Source organism: Furipterus horrens, unplaced genomic scaffold, assembly GCF_987537825.1.
Source record: "Furipterus horrens unplaced genomic scaffold, mFurHor1.1.pri manual_scaffold_4, whole genome shotgun sequence".
NCBI lineage: Eukaryota > Metazoa > Chordata > Mammalia > Chiroptera > Furipteridae > Furipterus > Furipterus horrens.
Genome location: NW_028327174.1, coordinates 106,557,921 through 106,578,871, shown reverse-complemented (window position 1 = coordinate 106,578,871; position 20,951 = coordinate 106,557,921). Strand labels below are relative to the sequence as shown.

Here is a 20,951-nt window from a genome sequence, read left to right as displayed (position 1 = left end):
GCTTCCATATCGTTAGTCCCAATTATATATTTACATTCAGAATAAATTTAGACCCCATTTTATTGAGAAAAAACAGCCATTAAATATTTCCATCTTAAGAGCTGAAATAAGACAGATATTAGCCAATAAAGACCAGTATAGTATTTAAATCGCTCCCCAGAGGTTAATCTGTTTCCTAAAATGTAGGGTGAGTTTTTTTTATTAGTCTTGCCAAGGTTTGTTGATCTTAGTTGTCTTTTTAGCAAGCCAACTTTTGGCTTTGCTGAAACTCTCTATTGTACTTTTGCTTTCTCTTTCATTGAATTTTGTTCAAAATATAATTATGTCACTTATTTTATGTTTATTGTGATTTTTCTAACATCTTAAGATAAATTCCTACTTTAATAATTTTCAGAGTATTTTGTCTCATGCCCTCTTGTTACCACTTTTCACAAATTAAAATGAGAAAATATTTTTAGCAAAATAGAAATGAATTCAAGAGTTAAAATAAACTTGTTATATGAGTTTTGAAAGAAGAGAAGAGAAATATAAATAAGTAACTAAAAAAGTAGACAAAAAATATTCCAATAATTAGACATAAACTCATGTCAATGTAGATGAATTCCTACAAATATTCAATTAAGAAAAGAAGATATCTTCAAAAAACAAATCTAAAAAAACCCTTGGATTTTTAGTCCACAGTAATAAATACCAAAAGGCAGCACACAGAACATCTTCTGTCACTTGGGAATCTCCTTATCTATTTTTAATCATATAAAAAATACTATTTTAAATGGAAAGTAATACAGCAGAAAATGATAACAATGAGCAGAGCAGTATGGAAAAATAACAGAGGTGTGATCATGCAGAATGAACTGTTCTACGTATTTAGGTTGGAAATGATTACACCTAAATTATATAATAGATACGGGAAGGAAAAGTCAAATTTTGGAGTCACTGCATATCATGAAGTAGTGTTATATGGCATAATAAGGTGGGTATAAATTCTGAATTAAAAATTACTTAATTCAGCTTCAGTTTACCCATCTGTTAAAATGGGGCATTACATCAAGCTCACAGGATTGTGTTGAGCTAATGTTATGATATATTTGCATATCCATCTCCTAGCCATTTAATGAGATAATATGTAGGAGGGAGCACTATAAACTTCTAATATTATAGTATTAGGAATTAATTATTATTGCTTTATTGCTGAAACTATATAGGATTTACCAACTTCTTTCATCTAAAAGTGAAGAAAAAGAGACTCAAATGTTACTTCAGGAATTCCATCTCTGAATGATTGAAACAATGATAATGTGTCAAAGAAAGACAGAACTTATAATTTATTTCTCTCTCTCTCTCTATACACACACACACACACACACACACACACACATATATATATATATATATATAGAGAGAGAGAGAGAGAGAGAGAGAGAGAGATTGGATTAGAAGAGAAAAACCATTCATTAAAATATGGATGTATAAAATTAAGAACACCTTGTTCTTAGAACATCTCAGTGGAAATAGAAATGCTTAAGTCAAGCAAGAAGATAAAGTTTAAATGTAAAACTTGAAAGACAAGTTGTATTTACTATTGCACTGCCATAAAAATTGTAAATGTGAACATTACTTAAAAATTTAATTTACCTCCCTAATTTACAGGCACAAAATTTAGATATAACAGCAGACTTAGAGAGAAGCAAAATATTTTTGATCAATGAACAAAACAAGATGAATAAAGTATATTCAATTGTTCCTCACTAGTTTAACTCTTAAGGTTTGATGTTTTCTATTATTGTGTTTTGTTTTAGGAAGACAGTGCAAAGTGAGAACAGAAAACCTAGACCTAATATTAGGCAAACTTAGTTGGATGAGTCAGTAAAGTAATATTAAGGAAAATAAAATGTGCTTGCAGAGGTTGGAGTACAGCCAAAACGTTGTAGTAGACAAGACAAGGCAGCAGAGTTGCAAGTGGGTGCTGAACAGAGCCAAAATAGGAGAAAAGTCAAGAAGAAAGAGAATATTAATTTTAAAAAACCTTTACTTTTGGAACATGGAAACTATTGGCAAACATTGAGAGAACAATTTCAGTAGAGCAGTGATGATGGAAGCCAGCTGGCAGGGGTTGAGGCAATAGGGTAGTGGAGAGAAAATGAAGGCATCAATGCTTGGAGAAATGTGAATAATTTTTCAAGATTGTATTCTCAGGGTTTATCACAGTCCCTGGCATTTAGTGGGAATACTAAAAGCATCTGTTGAAATAAATTGAAGTTGAGTATGAGAGTTCAAGATCAAGAAGCTAGTTAAAAGTTAGCAATGCAGGACAAGAATTAGGTAACAGAGTGGGTAAAGGCCATAGAAATGGCAAGAGTCATTGTCGGACAGATTTGGGATCTTCAGCCAAGTGTCGATAGGTCAGGATATTGTTACAGAAGGGGTCTCAGAGGTTGAGGTTAAAGCTGACATAAGATAAAGTTTCCAGCAAGAAACTAGTCACAGGTAGGATATCATCAAATAGTAGTATTATGCTAGCCTTTTCCATTTAGTAAATTACTTATGTTTCTCCTATACTGATGCAAATCCCTACACAAGAACAGACAAGATTTAGAGATTCAAAGATTAGAACAGAAGATGGTGTACTTCTTGAGAAGTTGAGTTCAAAAAGAAAACTCAAGACAAAATTTGGATTTAGTAGGAAAAAATTATGTGCTGGGAAGCGGATTTGTGAATGGTATCCAGATTCACAGAATATCAGGAAGAAATGAAATACAAATGTAAAATGAAGCACTAGCTCTAGATAGAACTTTCTTCTTCCTGGAACTAATGAGGAAAGGTCAGGGAATTGATACAGAGGAAAGCTGTCAAGTCGATGATGTGGAAAAATGCTGAATTCATGTCAGATAATTTAAATCTGCTTTAGGATGTAATATAGGGTCATCTAATGAAAGAGCGCAAAGGCAAATGACAAAACTGAAGATGACATAGCAAAGTTGTTCTTGTGGGAGATTCATAAACAGCAAAAGAACAATTAAATCTTTTCCCTCCATTAAAATAATGAAGCAGGAACTATTTGATATCACGTGTATGTAGGGGGCTAGAGCTGCAGTATTTTGCATTTTCCTAGTTTAAGACAATGCAAGCAGCTAAAATGATCCCAAAATGAGGATTATTTTGAAAGACACATTGTTATTATAAAATTATATGTGGCTTTTTAGAAATTTCATGTCATTATAAATATAACAACTATAAAGTATGTATAGTTTTAGTTAGTGTAGTCATTTCCAACACATTTTGCCTTTGTCTTTATAAGGTTATCATTTAGGGTATTGATCTTTTTAAGCTCTCAAGACCACCAGATACCGTTTCCCAAAGGTTCTATGGTACAAAGTGAGACTAAACAAGAAAGCAGGAACCGGCCACATGTTTACTAGCTTCTTTTCCTAAATCATTAAAAAAAAAAAACTTTCCAATTTTCTTATGTCAAGATACATTTCAAAATTATATTTTACTTGAAATAAAATTGCTGATTTTTCCTTTGCTTTTCTATCAAAATGCTTTCTACTTGCTATTACTTTAATGACTCACTTTTTAAAAAATTTTATTATTATTTTTTTTAATTTTATTTTTTGGTTATTCAATTACAGTTGTACCATTTTCCCCCCATTGCTCCCCCCTCCCAGCCCACCCCTTCTCCCACAATCATATCCCTCCCCATTGTCCATGTCCATGAGTCATTCATATACGTTCCTTGACTAGACCCTTCCCTTACTTATCCCCCTTCTCTCCCTCCCCCTCCCCCCTACTGAATGCTATTCTAGTCTTTGCCTATTTAGTTCGTTTGTTTGTGTTGCTCTTTAGTTTCCTGTATTGGGTGATATCATATGGTATTTTGCTTTCTTTGCCTGACTTATTTCACTAAGAATAATTCTCTCTAATTCTATCCATGTTGTCACAAATGGCAGGAGTTCCTTCTTTCTTTCTGCTACATAGTATTCCATTGTGTAGATGTGCCACAATTTTTTGATCCACTCATCTACAGATGGGCACTTAGGCTGTTTCCAGCACTTAGCTATTGTAAACAGTGCTGCAATGAACATAGGGGTGCATACGTTTTTTTGAATTAGGGTTTTAGGATTTTTCAGGTATAATCCTAGCAGTGGAATCACTGGTTCAAATGGCAGTTCCATTTTTAGTTTTTTGAGGTAATTCCATACTGTTTTCCATAGTGGCTGTACCACTCTGCATTCCCACCAACAGTGCAGTAGGGTTCCCGTTTCTCCACATCCTCGCCAGCACTTGTTGCTTGTTGATTTGTTGATGATGGCCATTCTGACAGGTGTAAGGTGGTATCTCATTGTGGTTTTTACTTGCATCTCTCTGATGGCCAATGATGTTGAGCATTTTTTCATGTGCCTATGGACCTTCTGTTTGTCCTCTTCGGAGAAGTGTTTGTTCAGGTCCTTTGCCCATTTTTTAATTGGGTTGTTTGTTTTCTTGATGTTGAGTTGTATCAGCTCTTTATATATTTTGGAGATCAGTCCCCTGTCTGTGATATCATTGGCAAATATGTTTTCCCATATGGTTGGTTTCCTTTTCATCTTGCTGATGTTTTCTTTTGATGAGCAGAAACTTTTTAGTTTGATGTAGTCCCATTTGTTTATTTTTTCCTTTATTTCTCTTGCCTTAGGAGATGTATCCGTGAAGATATTGTTACGTGGGATATCTGAAATTTTCCTGCCTATGTTTTCCTCTAGGACTTTTATGGTGTCACGGCTTACATTTAAGTCTTTAATCCGTCTTGAGTTTATTCTCGTGTGTGGTGTAAGTTGGTGGTCTAGTTTCATTTTTTTGCACGTCCCTGTCCAGTTCTCCCAGCACCATTTGTTAAAGAGGCTCTTCTCACTCCATTTTATGTTCCTTCCTCTTTTATCAAAGATTAGTTGACCATAGAGGCCTGGGTTTATTTCTGGACTCTCTATTCTGTTCCACTGATATATATGTCTGTTCTTATGCCAGTACCAGACTGTTTTGATCACAGTGGCTTTGTAGTATTGTTTGAAGTCTGGTATCGTGATTCCTCCTGCTGTGTTCTTCCATCTCAAAATTGCTTTTGCTATTCAGGGTCTTCTTTGGTTCCATATGAATTTATGGAGTATTTGTTCTAGATCAGTGAAATATGTCATTGGTATTTGAATAGGGATTGCATTGAATTTGTAAATTGCTTTGGGTAGTATGGCCATTTTGATGATGTTGATTCTTCCCATCCAAAAACATGGTATTTGCCTCCATTTATTTGTATCTTCCTTAATTTCTTTCTTCAATGTTGCATAATTTTCAGTGTACAGGTCTTTTATCTCTTTGGTTAAGTTTATTCCTAGGTACTTTATTTTTCTTGTTGCTATAGTAAATGATATTTTCTTTTTTGCTTCTGTCTCTGAGATTTTATTGTTGGTGTACAGAAATGCCTTAGATTTCTGTATATTTATTTTGTACCCTGCGATTTTGCCAAATTCACTTATTATATCAAGTAGTCTTTTAGTGGATTATATAGGGTTTTCTAGGTATACTATCATGTCATCTGCAAATAGTGATAGTTTTACTTCTTCTTTCCCAATTTGGATGCCTTTTATTTCTTTGTCTTGTCTGATTGCTGTGGCTAGGACTTCCAACACTATGTTGAATAGAAGTGGGGAGAGCGGACAGCCTTGTCTAGTTCCTGATTTCAGGGGGAATGCTTTCAGTTTTTGTCCATTGAGTATGATGTTGGTTTCAGGCTTCTCATATATAGCCTTAATGATGTTAAGGTATGCTCCCTCTATTCCCATTTTGCTGAGTGTTTTCAACATAAATGGGTGTTGTACTTTATCAAATGCTTTTTCTGCATCTATAGATATAATCATGTGATTTTTGTCTTTCATTTTGTTTAGGTGATGTATTATATTTATTGATTTGCGAATATTAAACCATCTTGCATCCCTGGGATGAATCCCACTTGATCATGGTGTATGATCTTTTTGATGTATTGTTGGATCCTGTTTGCCAAAATTTTATTGAGGATTTTAGCATCTATGTTCATCAGTGATATTGGCCTGTAGTTTTCTTTCTTTAATGACTCACTTTTCAAATTGACTCACCTCATTTCTCCAATGTCATTTTAGTAATTTATTAAGTTTATTGGAAATAAAACTGGGTTATACTTTTTAGATCCTAAGAACATATACCATTAATACCAAAATATGCCTACGCATTAGGATTTTACAATATTTGAGTTCAAGACACTTTAAAAGCACTAAGTTAGCCTCATACATTAGATATAAGCCAAAATTTGGAGGAACTTGAATTCGAATACATTGCTAATAGGGGCATACGATGGTCCTGGAATGATGTTTTTAAATATTTTCTTATAAAATTAAGCACATATCTTCCCTTCTTCCCAGAAATTCCACTACAAATTATTTATCCAAGTGAAATGAAAACATCAATATATACACTGACTTGAATATGAGTGTTTATAGCATCTATATTCATAACAGCCAGAATCTGGAAACCATAATGTACATCAATAAGAGAATAAAGAGAAATAGATTAAAGTAAAGGAATATTTTTCAACAATACAAAGAAATGAACTACTGAAATATGTAGCAATGTGAATGACTTAAAAAGAAAAAGAAAATGTTGAGAAAAAGAAGCCAGATACAAAAGAAAATATACTGTAAATTTTATTTATACAAAGTTTTAAAGTATTCTTAACAGTGGTTACCTTTGAGGAGAAGAATATTGACTAGAAAGGGCCCAGGGAAATTCGCTGGTGTGTTGAAAATGTTCTATATCTTAATTGGGGTGTTGACAAATAGGTGTGTGTTATATTTGTTTAACTCATTGAACTTTACAATTAAAATCTGTGCACTTTATTTTATGCAAGTACCTCACACACACAAAGAAATAATTACCACGTGATAATATTATGAAGACTCCTCTGAAAAGCCAAGAGATTGAAGCTTCATTATTTTCATTGGATATTTAACCCAGACAAAAGTAACACATTGTATTTGTGTTATCCATGTCATGTTAAGTCATAATAACTAAACGACCTCTTGCATCCATCTAAATTGTTTTTAAATATACAGTATTTAATATTTTCATGTTGATATCTGTCTCTACTATTGGTTATTAAGCTTTCCACATGTAGTTTACTTATGGGCTACAGACTTTCATACATGAAATTGTTGCTATCTGGTAATTCTCAACAAATTAACTTTTCAAAAAGAATAGACTGGTAACTGACATTTAACTGACAAAACTATAAGCTGTAAAGAGTTTTAGATCTTTATTTCAAAAAGATATTACTATGATATTTTTCTTACAAAGTTCAACATCTATGAATTGATGCCATAACTCAGTTCAAGGGACTCTCTTGTTTTAGATTTTATTTCATACTTTCATCTTGCTATTCTAAGGTGCTAATTACTTTTTCTCTCATAATGTCTCTCATAATAAATTCTTGGCATATTAACTCTTAATAGCTATTAAACAGGAATGGCACTATTTTGATACCATGCTTCTCTAATTTTTAGTTTTATGTACTCCATTATGTGCTCTGCCCAGGAATCGAACCTGTGACCTTTCAGTTTATGGGCTGGTGCTCCAACCAACTGGGCCACACAGGCCAGGAAAGTAACCTGCACCTTAATCAGGATATGCCTATACAAAATCTCAGGGCATCACCTTCTATTCCATTTATCATTAATAGCCAGCTAAATAGCTCTTCTTATTGTCATATATTTTAGAACCTGCTGCTTTAGTATATGTTGCCTACAATTAGAAGGTGCCCTGCACATTTTCACCCGCAGAAATCAACACGAAGAGGTCACTCGTGTGTAGATTCATAAATAAATATAAACGCTTGGCAAAACAGTCCACCTGTTCCAAATCACCTCATATTTTCTAAAGCTACCTCTCTTAGAATATATTCTAGTATATCTCTGCCCTTTTTTCTTTAATTAAAAAAATATATAGATACTTTAGTAATACTGTATTTTTAACTGCTGATTTTATTTTATCTCCCTTTCTTTTATTCTCTCTTCATGAAGAATGTTGACCTTGGGAAATATTTGTTATCTTTTAATCCAAGATTCCTCAGACTATAAAATATGGATAGAGATATCTATATACTTTAGAGGGATATTGTGAGAATTAAATTAAAAATAAGTGTAAAGTGCTTAGGATAATGTTCAACACCATGGCCATGGTAAATATCTGTCTTTTATGTTTCAGTGTGGAGCTGCTTCTTGATTCCCAAATTTTGTCACTCCTTTTCTCTCTGCCATTCCATGCAACTGCTTAAAGCATTTCAGCTCTTCTTCATTAACTATTGTTTGTGTGACCTGACTTGTCTTTTGTCCTTTACTTTTGAATGTTTTAGCTTTTCCTTTTGGGATGTTGGCCTGAATAAATATTGCCACACCAAAATGCCATCTCGAACCTGATTATTTTCTTTTTGGACATAAACTAGTCTTTCCTTAGATTATTGATTTAGCACCTGGACCGATTATCTTGCTTAGTTAAACAAAGGACTAAACAAGTTGAAGATCAGGAGTTCATTCCCTATTTAGGCCAGTTGAGGTTGCACTGAAAACACATTTCTTTCATGGTCACAGAGGGACTCCTAACCCTGACCATCTGCTTAGCAAATGAGCAGAAGGATCATGATGAGTAGCAGTGGACTGTATTATACAACCCAGTCTCACCGTTAAGCATTCTGTCTCACTCATCACAGCATCATCCACATCATGTTTAAAGACTTAAGCACAGCTGAGAAGATGTCTTGGGTATGATCCAGGAACAATACCAGCGAGAGGGGTAGAGTGAGAAAAATGAAAGCCTTAGACAAAGTGGCATCAAGCAGGGACCCTGAATATATTGATGTAGATATACCTTTGATTATAAGTTACTTAAAAGAATAAGATGATTTTTATGATTCTTAAGATGACCTTTATAATTCTTAGTCGATCCTTTATAAGAGGGTAAAATGAATGCTTATTTGAAGTTTTTGTCCTTCAGCCTATTTTACATGATAAAATATTGTGTATATAATATATATAAATTTATGCATACACATTATTCATAATATATACTTATTACATATATAGTTATATCAGAATAAGTTTCAAAACAGTATACTCTAGGTTGCCATGTCATGATTGTGTGATTTAGAAGACTTTAAATAAGACTTTCACTGAATTAAAGAATTGAAATTATGGCCACGAAAGGGAGATTTTGGCAAGTGGTTTAAGGAATTTCCAACCTACCTCTCATTGCTATTTAAATTCTAAATATAAATTGTGTTCCTTGTCAGAGCAAGCTGCCCCAAAGACAAAGCTGCACCATTAAAATTAGAAGGCACAAACGTCAGCAGAACTCTGAGACACTGGGGTTTCCAATAAGAAAAATTTCATTAATAGAATGGTGTTTTTTCACAGTGTTCTATTTTTATCCCCTGTCTGAGAAAATAAAGAGAAATTCTATTTCTCAAGGGGAGGAAACAAAGATGTTCACAGATGCATAGCATTTATATATTTGACAATTCATCTTCCAGGGAATATCAGTTTATTATCTTTAAGATATTGAGATTTTTCCTTGCAGAGGAAAGTGATCTTTGTTTATAAGAATAAAGAAATGATTAATTTATCAAAGTATTTGCTCCAGATGCTTATCTTTTTTTTTCATTATATATCTGGTACATACCACTTTTAGCATTCAGCAATTAAATCACTAGTCAATGGCCTTTTAGAAATGACCTTCCAAGTCTACACTTGTTCACTGTATTTCAGATTTCATGAGCCAGCAATGTACTTTAATCATTAGGATATTTATTAATATAATGTAAATATTATCATACTATTGCAGACAAGCAATAATGTTTAAATTTTTTTCATTTAATGAGAATAAAAACAATCCATATCATCCTTAATTTTTTTTTTTTTTAGTATGAGAGAGACAGACAGAGGGGGAGAGGGGGGTAGAGAGAGAGAGAGAGAGAGAAGGAGAGAGAGGAAGAGAGAGAAATATCCATTGTTGTTCCACTCGTATTTATGCAGTTATTGGTTGTTGATTCTTGTATGTGCCCTAATGGGGATCAAATCTGCAACCTTGGCATATAGGGACAGCGCACTAACCAACTGAGCTACTTGGCCAGGGCCTGATTTTACTTTTCTTTGTGAAAGTTGCAGGAGTAAAATCACCTCTGTGGGAGTCAGTAAGAGTCATAGTTTGCTGCTGTTATTCCTCGGAGCAGAGACTTTTAAGAGGGAAATAGATTGTGCTTGCTGGAATCAGGGACCGTTCTATTTCGTCTTTGCATCCCATATGCCTAGTACATGGGAGGTATTCAATGATGGTTGTTCAATAAATAAAACTAGGTTGTAGGTATCCTTTTCAGGTATATTCGTTTGAAGTACTATTGTATAGAATTATAGTATATTCTTCTCCCATTTTGTTGTGGGTCTGTTTATCTTTGCAGCCCCTCCTCCACAGAGGTATGAGTGATGCCATCCATCAGGCCTTCATTTTACAAACCACCCTTAGCCTAACACAGGATCTGAGCATGGATATATCTATAAATAGAATCACAGGATATTAACCTTCCAGACACTCATCCTGAAAATAAGCCACGCCTCTCAAATGCATGGTAGGTATGAAAAAGCCAAATGTAAAAACTGTTCTTAGGAAAGGTAGATATATTACATTTTATTTTTTGACCAATGCAGATAACTAAAAGAGGTCTTCATTATTTTGACTGCAATATCCAGAAGAGCTGAAATATTTAAAGAGAGAGAATATCTGAAAAGAAAGAAATTCTCCCATCCAAGTATACCACCCCCCAAAAAGGATAATACATGAGATAATTGATTTATTAATTAACTCAACGGGGAGCACCCTTTCACAATGTATACATATATAAAATCATCACGCTGTACACTTCAACTGTCTTAAAATTTTACATGTATGCCTCAATAAAGCTGAAAGAAAAAGAACAACAACAATTCCAGAATCTATTTGATATACCTCAGAATTGTGTCACTCAGCAGCAGAAACAAAGCTATCACAAAGGAAAATGGACAAATGTACACTTGAGACTTTTCAACTTTTACTTATTAATTAAGAAGTCCTTACATATTAATATAAAGTAAGAATCTGGGTCCATAAGGATGTATTAGAATATATAATATTTTCAGAAACATTCATTTAAAAACTCACTGCATTGAATGAATACTAAACTATAAAACTGAAATCATCTTTTATTTCTAAAGTCTCCTTTTAACTCATGATTTCTTAGTGGAATCAGAATTAAAATAAGTGTTTAAAATATTTTTTTCCAGTGGAGGATGATTGTTCAAATTGTTAGGGTGAAATGTTACTGAGACTACTTTCACAGGTTTCAGTTTCTCTTGAATCAGCCATGTTTGCTCTAAATTATGTAATCACAGTGTCTGCTCCTATATAGAAATAAAATCCTTATCATAGTGGTCTTATAATATTAATAACATCAAAAATAAAAACAAAATTATAATTAATTCATAAACATTTATTATTATTAAAATATTAAACTAATATTGGGGGATGAGATGAAAAAGGTGAAGAAGTTAAGCAAAAAATAATAATAACCTCATAGACACAGACCACAGTGTGGTGATCACCAGAGGGAATGGGGAGTGGGGGAAGGTAGACGAGGGTAAAGGGGGGACAAATGGTGATGGAAGGAGACTTGATGTGGGGTGATGAGCACACAATACAATACACAGATGATGTATTATAGAATTGCACACCTGAAACCTGTATAATTTTATTAACAAATGCCAACTTAATAAATGCAATAAAAATTAAGGAAAATGAAAATAAAAATTAGTGATTACAAATGATTTGCTTCATTATTGTATTTTCAGATGAAGAAATCGAGGCTGGTGAGGTTAAGTGAGCTCCCAATGTTGCAGAGCTATTAAGTGTCAGGACCAGGGTTTGAACCAAGTCTATAAAATTGAGTTCTGCAATTAAGCTGTGTGCCAGTGTTTCTCCTACTTAAAAGTTTTCAGATATATCTATATAGGTTTGAGAAGTCTACTTGTATAAGAAGTATGGCTACCATTAGTTCAACCTTTTCAAATGCTAGAAGGAACTGGCTCACCTCTGACATGGTAGTAAAGATGCATTATTTACATTCACTAATTTTCAAAAATTTATTGATCGGTATATGCTGGTCACATGCTGTTAATCACTGGGGATAGAGGAGCTATTAAGTAGGGTGGAGAAAAAAAAACCTGCCTCATGGAGTGTGCATTTTGGTAGGGGGAAGAAAGATAATAAATAAATAAAATGCATAGAGATTGGGGTGGGTGTGAAGGTAGAAGAGGTTACAAGGGGAATAAATGGTAAATAATGGAAAAATAAGTGAAAAATGCAAAGAATGTAAAATGGTAATAAGTGATAATAATAAAAATAAAGCCCAACAAAGGATAAAATGAGGAGATGTCTCAGGTCACGAGTTACAACTGGAAATCATATGGTTAGTGAAGACCTCATAACAAAGGTAATGAAAATGCCTTGAGATTATCCCAGAAAAGAACCATCTAGGCAGGGGCAAACTAAGTAGACAATCTGAGCCTCAGGATACCTGCTGTATTCAAGAAACAGCAATGAAAGCAATGTGCTGGGGCAAAATGAGCAAGATAAAAGCATTAGGACAGAGAAAGACTGGAATCCGATGGGGTAGGGATCTGGAGGCCACCATAAGGGTTTAGTTTATTCTGAGGATGACAGAAGTCATTGACAGGCTCTGAGCAGAGGATTAAAGTGATGTGGCATATTTAGAAAAAAAAAAAGTCTAAGATAGGAAACCATGAGTCAGTTAGGAGGCTATTGCAACAATCCACGCGTGAAAGACTGATGGGCATATCTGATGACATGAATAGAGAAGAAATGTCTGGTTAGTGGGTATATATGAAGGAGTACAGACAGAACTGAGCCCTGGAGCTCTAATCTTAAAGGTCAGGGAAATCTGGAGAAATCACCATAAGAAAGTTAAAAGAAGCAGCAAGAGAGGTTGGAGGAACAACCAGAAAAGTATTGTATATTGAAAACCAAATAACAAATATGTTTCAAGAACAGCAACCAATGGTGTGAGATGCTGCTGGTTGCTAAGCATGATCAGAGCTAACAGCTAGCAATTGGGGGTCACTAGAAAACTCGCCAAGCAGTTTCAGTTGAGTGGTGGCTTCCAAGCCCGACAGAAGATGTTTATATAGTGTAACATTCACTTCTTTATTTAATAAAATAAAAATGTGATTTGTTATCACAAAAATATTTTGTGTTGTATTTTTATTTGCTTCATGACATATTTTTTATTAATTAACAACTTTAAAATTTTCCAGAGTTACATTTTGGGGTACACTATTAGGTTGATGAACCTGTCAAAATAACAATTATTAGATTTAAAAATTATTCAGCATACAAAGAAACCTTTTTTTTTCCTAATGTGGGACATTGAAAAATTAATTCCTCCTTTTTGTCATCTAGTGGTTATGAATTTAACAATGCCTTTTAACCCTGTTGCCAAATCTGTTGCCCCCACAATACAACAAGGATGCCAGCCTGTTAAACCAAGCACGCCATTGTCCGAGGACAGCCAACTGACCTGGAGTCTGCAAGAACCTTCCCCATGTGGGAAGGCCACCCTCCCCTCCACACCCCTCACTCTTATTAGGGATTTCTGGACCCAAGGATAGGTAGGACGATGACCAAGTCCAGGTTGAATCAGCTAGAGGAGCATGAGACCTTCACCCATGTCCTCTATATGATTTTAAAGGGCCTTAAGTCTGAGAGAGAGGAATTGTTACAGAGCAGAGGTCCCCCCCCAAAAATATTAAACATAAATAAATAAATTAAAAAAAATTATCCAGCATACAAAAGGAACAATAAAACTTTGATAATTTTATAAATTTGTTCATTTTTAATTTGAAGATATGCTTGGTTTTATAGCATTATTAGATTTGTAAACATAAAGAGTTCATACCTAGTATGTTTAATCATATTTATTTAAAATTATAATTTTAAGAAATTAAGTCAATATGAATGATACGTAACAGAGAATTAATTTCCCTGGGAAGAGAGTAGGACATTGCTTAATAATGAGAAACTCTACACCATGCTCTACTGTCTCCCAACAGACATGATCAAGGTTGAAAGGAAACTTATCGATGCCAACTGTATAAAACTTATAGGTCACTAAGCATTAGAAGTCAGTGTAAGTTTTTAGAACATTGCCTGACACAAAACAAATGTCTTATGTTTGCTATCATTATTACTGGGAATTTTTGATATGTTGAATATTTTTGAAGACCATAAAAATTACTTTACATTTAATTATTTAATAGCACAATCCTGGCCCCTAAACTGTTACCTAAATTTTCAGTTAGTCTTATTATTTTTTTATACTTTCTTTACATTTAAGCAAAATAAAATAATTAGATCCTGGAACTCGATTGTGGGGTATAAGAAATCATGAGCTTACTTCACAAAAATGATATATGTGTGTTCTAAACTAGAAACTCTTGGCATTTTAATTTTGATGTTAATTTCTGACTATTCATGTTAATTAATTTTGTGACTGTCTTAGTCCTTTCTGGCTCATATTTCATACCGTTATATGAAAAAGACATTATTGTGTCTTAAACTGAAGGAAGTTGACATCTGTTAGTAAAAAGTATATATTTATAGATTTATATAACGTATGTGTAAATGTAGCATACATATAATATATAGTACATATAATTTATGCACATATATACATGTCACATATATAACATATACACATATATATGCATTGTGTGTGGGGTAAGAGAGAACATGATTTGCAGTATAAATACATTGTATGTTTATAATTATTTATAATCCATATTTATATATTTATATATAAAATATATAGCTTTTAGAACTATATATATTGTAGTCTTTTAATAAAATTCCTTTGGATAAATAAATCATAAGCTTAGAAATTATAATTTTTAAAAATAAATTTGTAACTTTTAAAAATAAGTACATTATTTATACTTTCAATAGTGATTCCATAATAATATCTGATTTTTGCCACAATAATATGTTCAATATTTCCTTTAGAGTATTAAATTATGTATTTTAAATTTCATAATCTAAAGTGTATTTTCAGTCCTGAGTCTGAGCATTAACATGGAATTCCATTTCTCTCTCCCTCCCAACTAGAATTTTTTTTTAAGTCTCCTTTTTGAGTATTTCAGGATAGTGTAACAGGTTGAGGTCTTTGAAACAATTTCAGCTTCAATTCTCTGTCTCCACATTCTCTGTATTTCATGGACTACTTGAGGCCAGTTCTATGTGAAGGACTCTCCCAACTGTTATTACTTTGTTGGAAGAAGCAAGGGGAAAAAGAATGTCTTAAATTAATTTTTTAGACCATACTTGGTCCAGATTTTCTTTCTTTTCATATCCTCTTCTGCTTTTTGGTATTATTGAGATTCTTTAAACAAGGCCTTGAGCTATTAGTGCTAGTGATTCACTACCAAAAGACTTTTTGTTAAAGGATTTCATTTTGGTTCAAGGAAAAGGAAACTATGAAACTGGTAATTCTCAGTTGAAATGTTGGAGCATTGAAAAACTAACAAATGCAGGTTTTAAACCTTAAAAATGTTTACGTAAGAAAACATAATTTACGTTAACTTCTTATTTGAAGAGCTTTCATCCTCCAAGTTATCATGCTTTTAGGTAATAATACATGTTATTTCCAATGCTTTCCTACTAACTCTTCAGATTTTTTTTGTACAAACTTAATTTCATAAAAATTGAGTTATTTTAATCTATAGTTCCTTTGAGTTGAATATGTATTAAACAATTCCAAATCCCCATTCTGTTTTTTTTTATATTTCAGCTTCAAAGTATTTCTTATTCAACACAATTGCATATAATTCTTTTGGATAGCTCATATTTAAAAATTTAACTAACATATATACTCATATTTATAACCTGTTTTACATTCTGTTTCATTTGGTCTTGTTTTTTGAGCTGAGCTCTGAAAAAAGCACTGGGTAGTTCTTGTTTCACATGTTTTGTGCATGTGTACTGCCTTATTCTTGTAAATGTAGCAGGAATGTGCAGTGTTTTAGCTCTTGGGGCACTCATCAAGTACTGATTGTTTACGAAAGTGAAGGGGGTAGCAAGAATTCCAACTGCCTTGAAATCATTAGATGGTTAGCTTTCCCTTGAGCTCCATGTCACCCTGACAGGCTTTCTGAAGGGCCCATTATGTTCTTCTTCCCCTGGTACTGACCAAGGAAAACAAAAATAGAAGCATCACTGAGTACAATGTTGATTTTGAGAGGAGGCATTGTTTAAAAAGAGAATGCTAGGAAACTGCTCTGAAGTACAAACATTTATCCAGGTGTAATGGACAATGCCAATTGTTTTGCCTTAAAATCCAGAGCTTTTAAGAAGCCCTTCCCTTTCCGGGAATAAAAACTCAAAAAAAGTTGCTGAGATTATTTCTCTAAAAGATAAGGCCATGGATGTTAAGCAGTAAACTCTCTTTGTCATGTGAAATATGTTGAAGGTACATCTAAATAATGTTAATATACAGTAAGCAAATAATACTGAATATGAATAGAGGTTAATTTAAGATTTTTAAACAGTGAGTCTATTATCAATATAAAAACTGATCAAACCTGTGTAACTAGTGAAAACCAGAAATAGAACTAACACTCATTGAAAAAAAATTCATGAATATAACTAAACATTTATCATTTATTACAATATTTTCTGAATATATGCTATGCTGATTACTACATATAAAATGTAAAAAGAACAATTTTAAGTAAAAATAAAGTAAATGTTATCTATTTTTTTTCTTTGAATATACTTGAGATACATTAATTCACAGAAAGCACAGGCCAACAACTTACTATAATATTAGGCTTGTGTTTGGAATTTAGGGGCTTGAAAAATAAAGCTTACACAGCAGTTCCATTAAATAGGATTTTGCCCTCATTTATAAAAGTGGTGTTCAAGCAAGATCATTTTTTTTCCCAAAGCAATCCATTTAAAGGACTAGTACTCATATCAATGTCACTTTTAATGCAGCTTCTTCTCAGTGTTATCCTTATGAGCAAGAAAAATGTCCTTCTGAAACAGGGGAATCTGGTGAGATCGCTGGGGAGAAGACTCAGAGCCCAAGGTGGCACTGGAGAGCCTGCATCCCCCGCAGTAATGGGAGGGTCAGGAAATGCCAGAGGCAGTGGGACTTATACTGCAGCGGGCTTCTGATAGATTTCCTACCCCTGGGTAATGGGTAAACAAAACCACTGTCCCATTACCATAGCAACCCAGCAGCACGTGCATGACACAGCATGAGGAAGTTTGCACTTGGTCTGTGCAGGCTGGAGAGGTCACAGCCACACGTGTACCATGAAGGTTAACATGGCAGCACTGGAGGTGCTGACCTACAGTCTAGCCCATGAGATTGGCTAAAAAGTGGGATGCTTCTGAAGCACATGGAATTTGGGGGCCAGAGATTTAAACAGAGTTGGAGCAGAGTCTTGCCCCTTGTGGCTTCCCCTCACTTCCCTGGTTGGGGGCCAGCTTGCACCAAGACTGTGTCCCTGGCACTAGGCGTGACCCAGAGACACATGCCCCATGGCAGCCAGTGGGACACTGCAGCCCTGCACTGCAGGAGGCCCCAGACTGCACCCTTGTCTGCCTCTGAGATCAGCGCATGGACATGTGGGCCAGAACACTGTCCCCGGGGTGCGAGCAGCCTTGGGCACCAGGCCCTGATGACTAAGCCCCTGCATGACCAGCTGCAGTGGTTGACAGTGGGCCCAGGCCCCAACGTGTGAAGAAGCTGCCATGTGGCAACAAAAAGGCCATCCTAACAAGGATGCACTCTAGGGAGGGAGCCTGGAACTGGAGAGCAGTTGGCCTGGCAGCCTTGTGCTCCGGAAGGACAGGTGAGAATGAAAGGGGTTCTCTGGCCATGGATTTGGAGTTCAGTCTTTTTTGGGAACAAGAGATATCTGTGTTTTATAGAAGAGATTGGCCTAGAGTCAAGGGGTTCTCTGCTTCCCCAAATTGTGCCACATTTTAATAAAGACCTTTTTTCTTCCCCACCAACCTTTGTTTTATGCTTGTGTTCAGTGGTGGGATCCAAATCCATTCTGATCAGTACCAGTTTAACTGCTCCAATCTTGGAAAACATGGAAACACATACAGATTTGTCCCAGAAATGAGAATGTGCTGGTATTGTCTGTTTCCTATGATGAGATAGTGAGGGTGTGTGGTTATTAAGAAGAGTTGTAATTTACACAAATGCTACCGATCACAGAGACTTCCCCAGAAAAGGGCCTTTAACAGGCTCTACAGAGTGTCACACAAAAAAAATGTATCCATACTTTAATAGATGGTAGCTTGCTTAATTTTTGTTCATTTTAGATTTAACTGTTGAGAAATAATGGGTGAAAGCCGATTAAGTTATGAACTAGAAGTACGAAGACGTGGTAGGAGTGCAAAGACAGAACTGATGGTGTGGTGCAGCTTATACGCTCATGGAGTAATTGGCCCTTTCTTTCTTGCAGGTACTGTAACTGCTGCCACTTCCTTGAATTTACTGCAGGAATCAGCCATACCACGTATTCACAAAGATTTTCATGATGAGGACTTTTATTTCCAAGATGGAGCGCCTCCACATTACCATTGTGATGTAAGGGCCTATCTTAATGAGAATCTGCCAAACAGATTGATCGGGCGAAGAGGTCCTGTAGGTTACCCTGCGCCTTCACCAGACCTCATAACACTAGACTTTTTCCTTTGGGGATTTCTCAAGAATAACATTTATGCTAAAAATCTTGAAACCATTGATGAATTATGAGTAGCCATTGAAAGAGAATGTGCTCAAATACCAAATGAAATGATTCTTGATATTTGTGATTCCATTGCTTCATGTTGTCAGCAATGTCTAAACCAGAATGGTCATCAGTATGAAAACAAGCGCTAAGTATAAAAAAGTACATTTATGCAGTTTATTGTGAACATTGAAAGGGAACTGTATGCTAATAAATACAGAGTTTATAATCATTAAAATTGTGGATACATTTTTTGCGGGGACACCCTGTATATGTCATTTCAATATCTGAAATTTCACAATGCATGAAAGGCTTGTTTCTAAATGAAGTCCATGATAATTCTGGATATTAAGTCTAATTCCACTGACTCAGTCTTCAGAAGAGAACAAAAATGGGCCATAGTAGGAAAGTAGACTCATAGATTTTAGTCAAGAAATGTTTTTGTTGTGATTGTGGTTGTGATTATTGTCATTTTTGTTGCGTGTTCACTTTGGCAGTTCTTGAAAAATTAAAATTTGGGACCAAATTTTAAATTATGACAATATTTAATTAAGTGATAGTTGAATACATTCCACCCTTATCCTCAGATCTCGTCCCCAGGGTAACAACTAGTTCCAAATATAGTTCATACTTTTCAAAAATATGCTTAAATGTCTGTTAATTTCAGCCAAGTCATAGCCGGCCCCTGTTCTTAATTGCCAGATTAACTGAGAGCTCCAACAAAAGCCTGTCCCTGGAATGGAAACTTGCACTTGAATTAACTAATTTGTGAGTTTAGATATTTGCTGCAAGAGTAACAGGATGAGGTTTTGTTGATGGTTCCTATTCCATCACTACTGGTAATTTACAAAGTAGCATTTTTGAGGTCTATTAGAATGAAATGAAAATTTAAATTACCTAAGCATTGGGGCAAATGTGGATATTGTAACCTCAATAGGTACTTGCTTTCCTTTCTCAGTTGCTGTCTCTCAACCCTGCCCCTCAGAAAGTAATGAAAACTGTGTATAAAGTTAGTATACTGTGATAAACCTTAGATTACAATATACATTTTTTAATTGGGCCTTGAGAAATGTTAAGGATTCTTAAGAATCCCTTATTTCCTTTACCTAAAAAAGATAGATATTTCTAAATGAAGTTACAAAATTTCAATATTAATATTGTATACTATTTGAGGGTTCACTGGGGAATTTGCTTGATATTTCCTGTGCTTATGAGAGGAAAATTTTCAATTCTCCCTGTTTCCAAATCTGGCTTCTAATAACTGCATTTTGGCATTTCATTTGATAAATACTTCAATTAAAAACTTTTATAAACACACACACACACACACACACACACATGGAAGAATCCCTTATTTCCAGCACAGTTAGTAAGAGCAGAAACCCAGAGAGAAGCAGCCTCAATTTCAACCCAAGCCACTTCACTTCCCTCTTTCATAAATCAAGTTGCAGTTGGTTCAAACGCTTGCTTGATTTTGAAATTAAAAAAGAAAGAAAGAAAGAAAGGAAGGAAGGAAGGAAGGAAGGAAGGAAGGAAGGAAGGAAGGAAGGAAGGAAGGAAGGAAGGAAGAAAAAGAAAGAAAGAAAGAAAGAAAGAAAGAAAGAAAGAAAGAAAGAAAGAAAGAAAGAAAGAAAGAGAGAAAGAAAGAAAGAAAGAAAGAGAGAAAGAAAGAAAGAAAAAGAAAAAAAGAAAAAAAGAAAAATTGGCTTCAGGGCAAGAACCAATTGTCTAAAATATGCCTTAAAAAAGATTTTGTTGACTAATACTATTGGAAGTTTAAATAAGCTGGCATTCTTGGATATAAAATTTAGTTTGTGTTACTTTGTTCATTTTTTATCTTTCTGCTTGCCTGAGAGCCACATCTTGCCATCTAAAAAAATTTTTTTAATGAATTTACCATGAAAACTTGGATAATAAATGAAGCTTTTTCCCTTAATTCCAAGGACTATTTCAAACCCCAGTGGGAGAGTTAGTTACTGTGTACTTTAGAAAGTCAGTCCATTAGTGTTTTTAAAGTAACATTATTTTGAAAGTGTGTTAATGTCATTT

General features: G+C 34.4%; 1 long non-coding RNA gene across 2 annotated transcripts in view; it reads left to right on the top strand.

The window, feature by feature from the left end:
* The window catches only part of LOC150012618 (uncharacterized), a 69,225-nt gene extending 50,129 nt beyond the window's left edge, over positions 1-19,096 (top strand). For both annotated transcript variants that reach the window (XR_016510765.1, XR_016510764.1), the window contains 2 exons: positions 10,508-10,675; positions 18,636-19,096. This is a non-coding gene — a long non-coding RNA (uncharacterized LOC150012618). The remainder of the gene's footprint in view (positions 1-10,507; positions 10,676-18,635) is intronic.
* Positions 19,097-20,951: the final 1,855 nt, after the last annotated feature.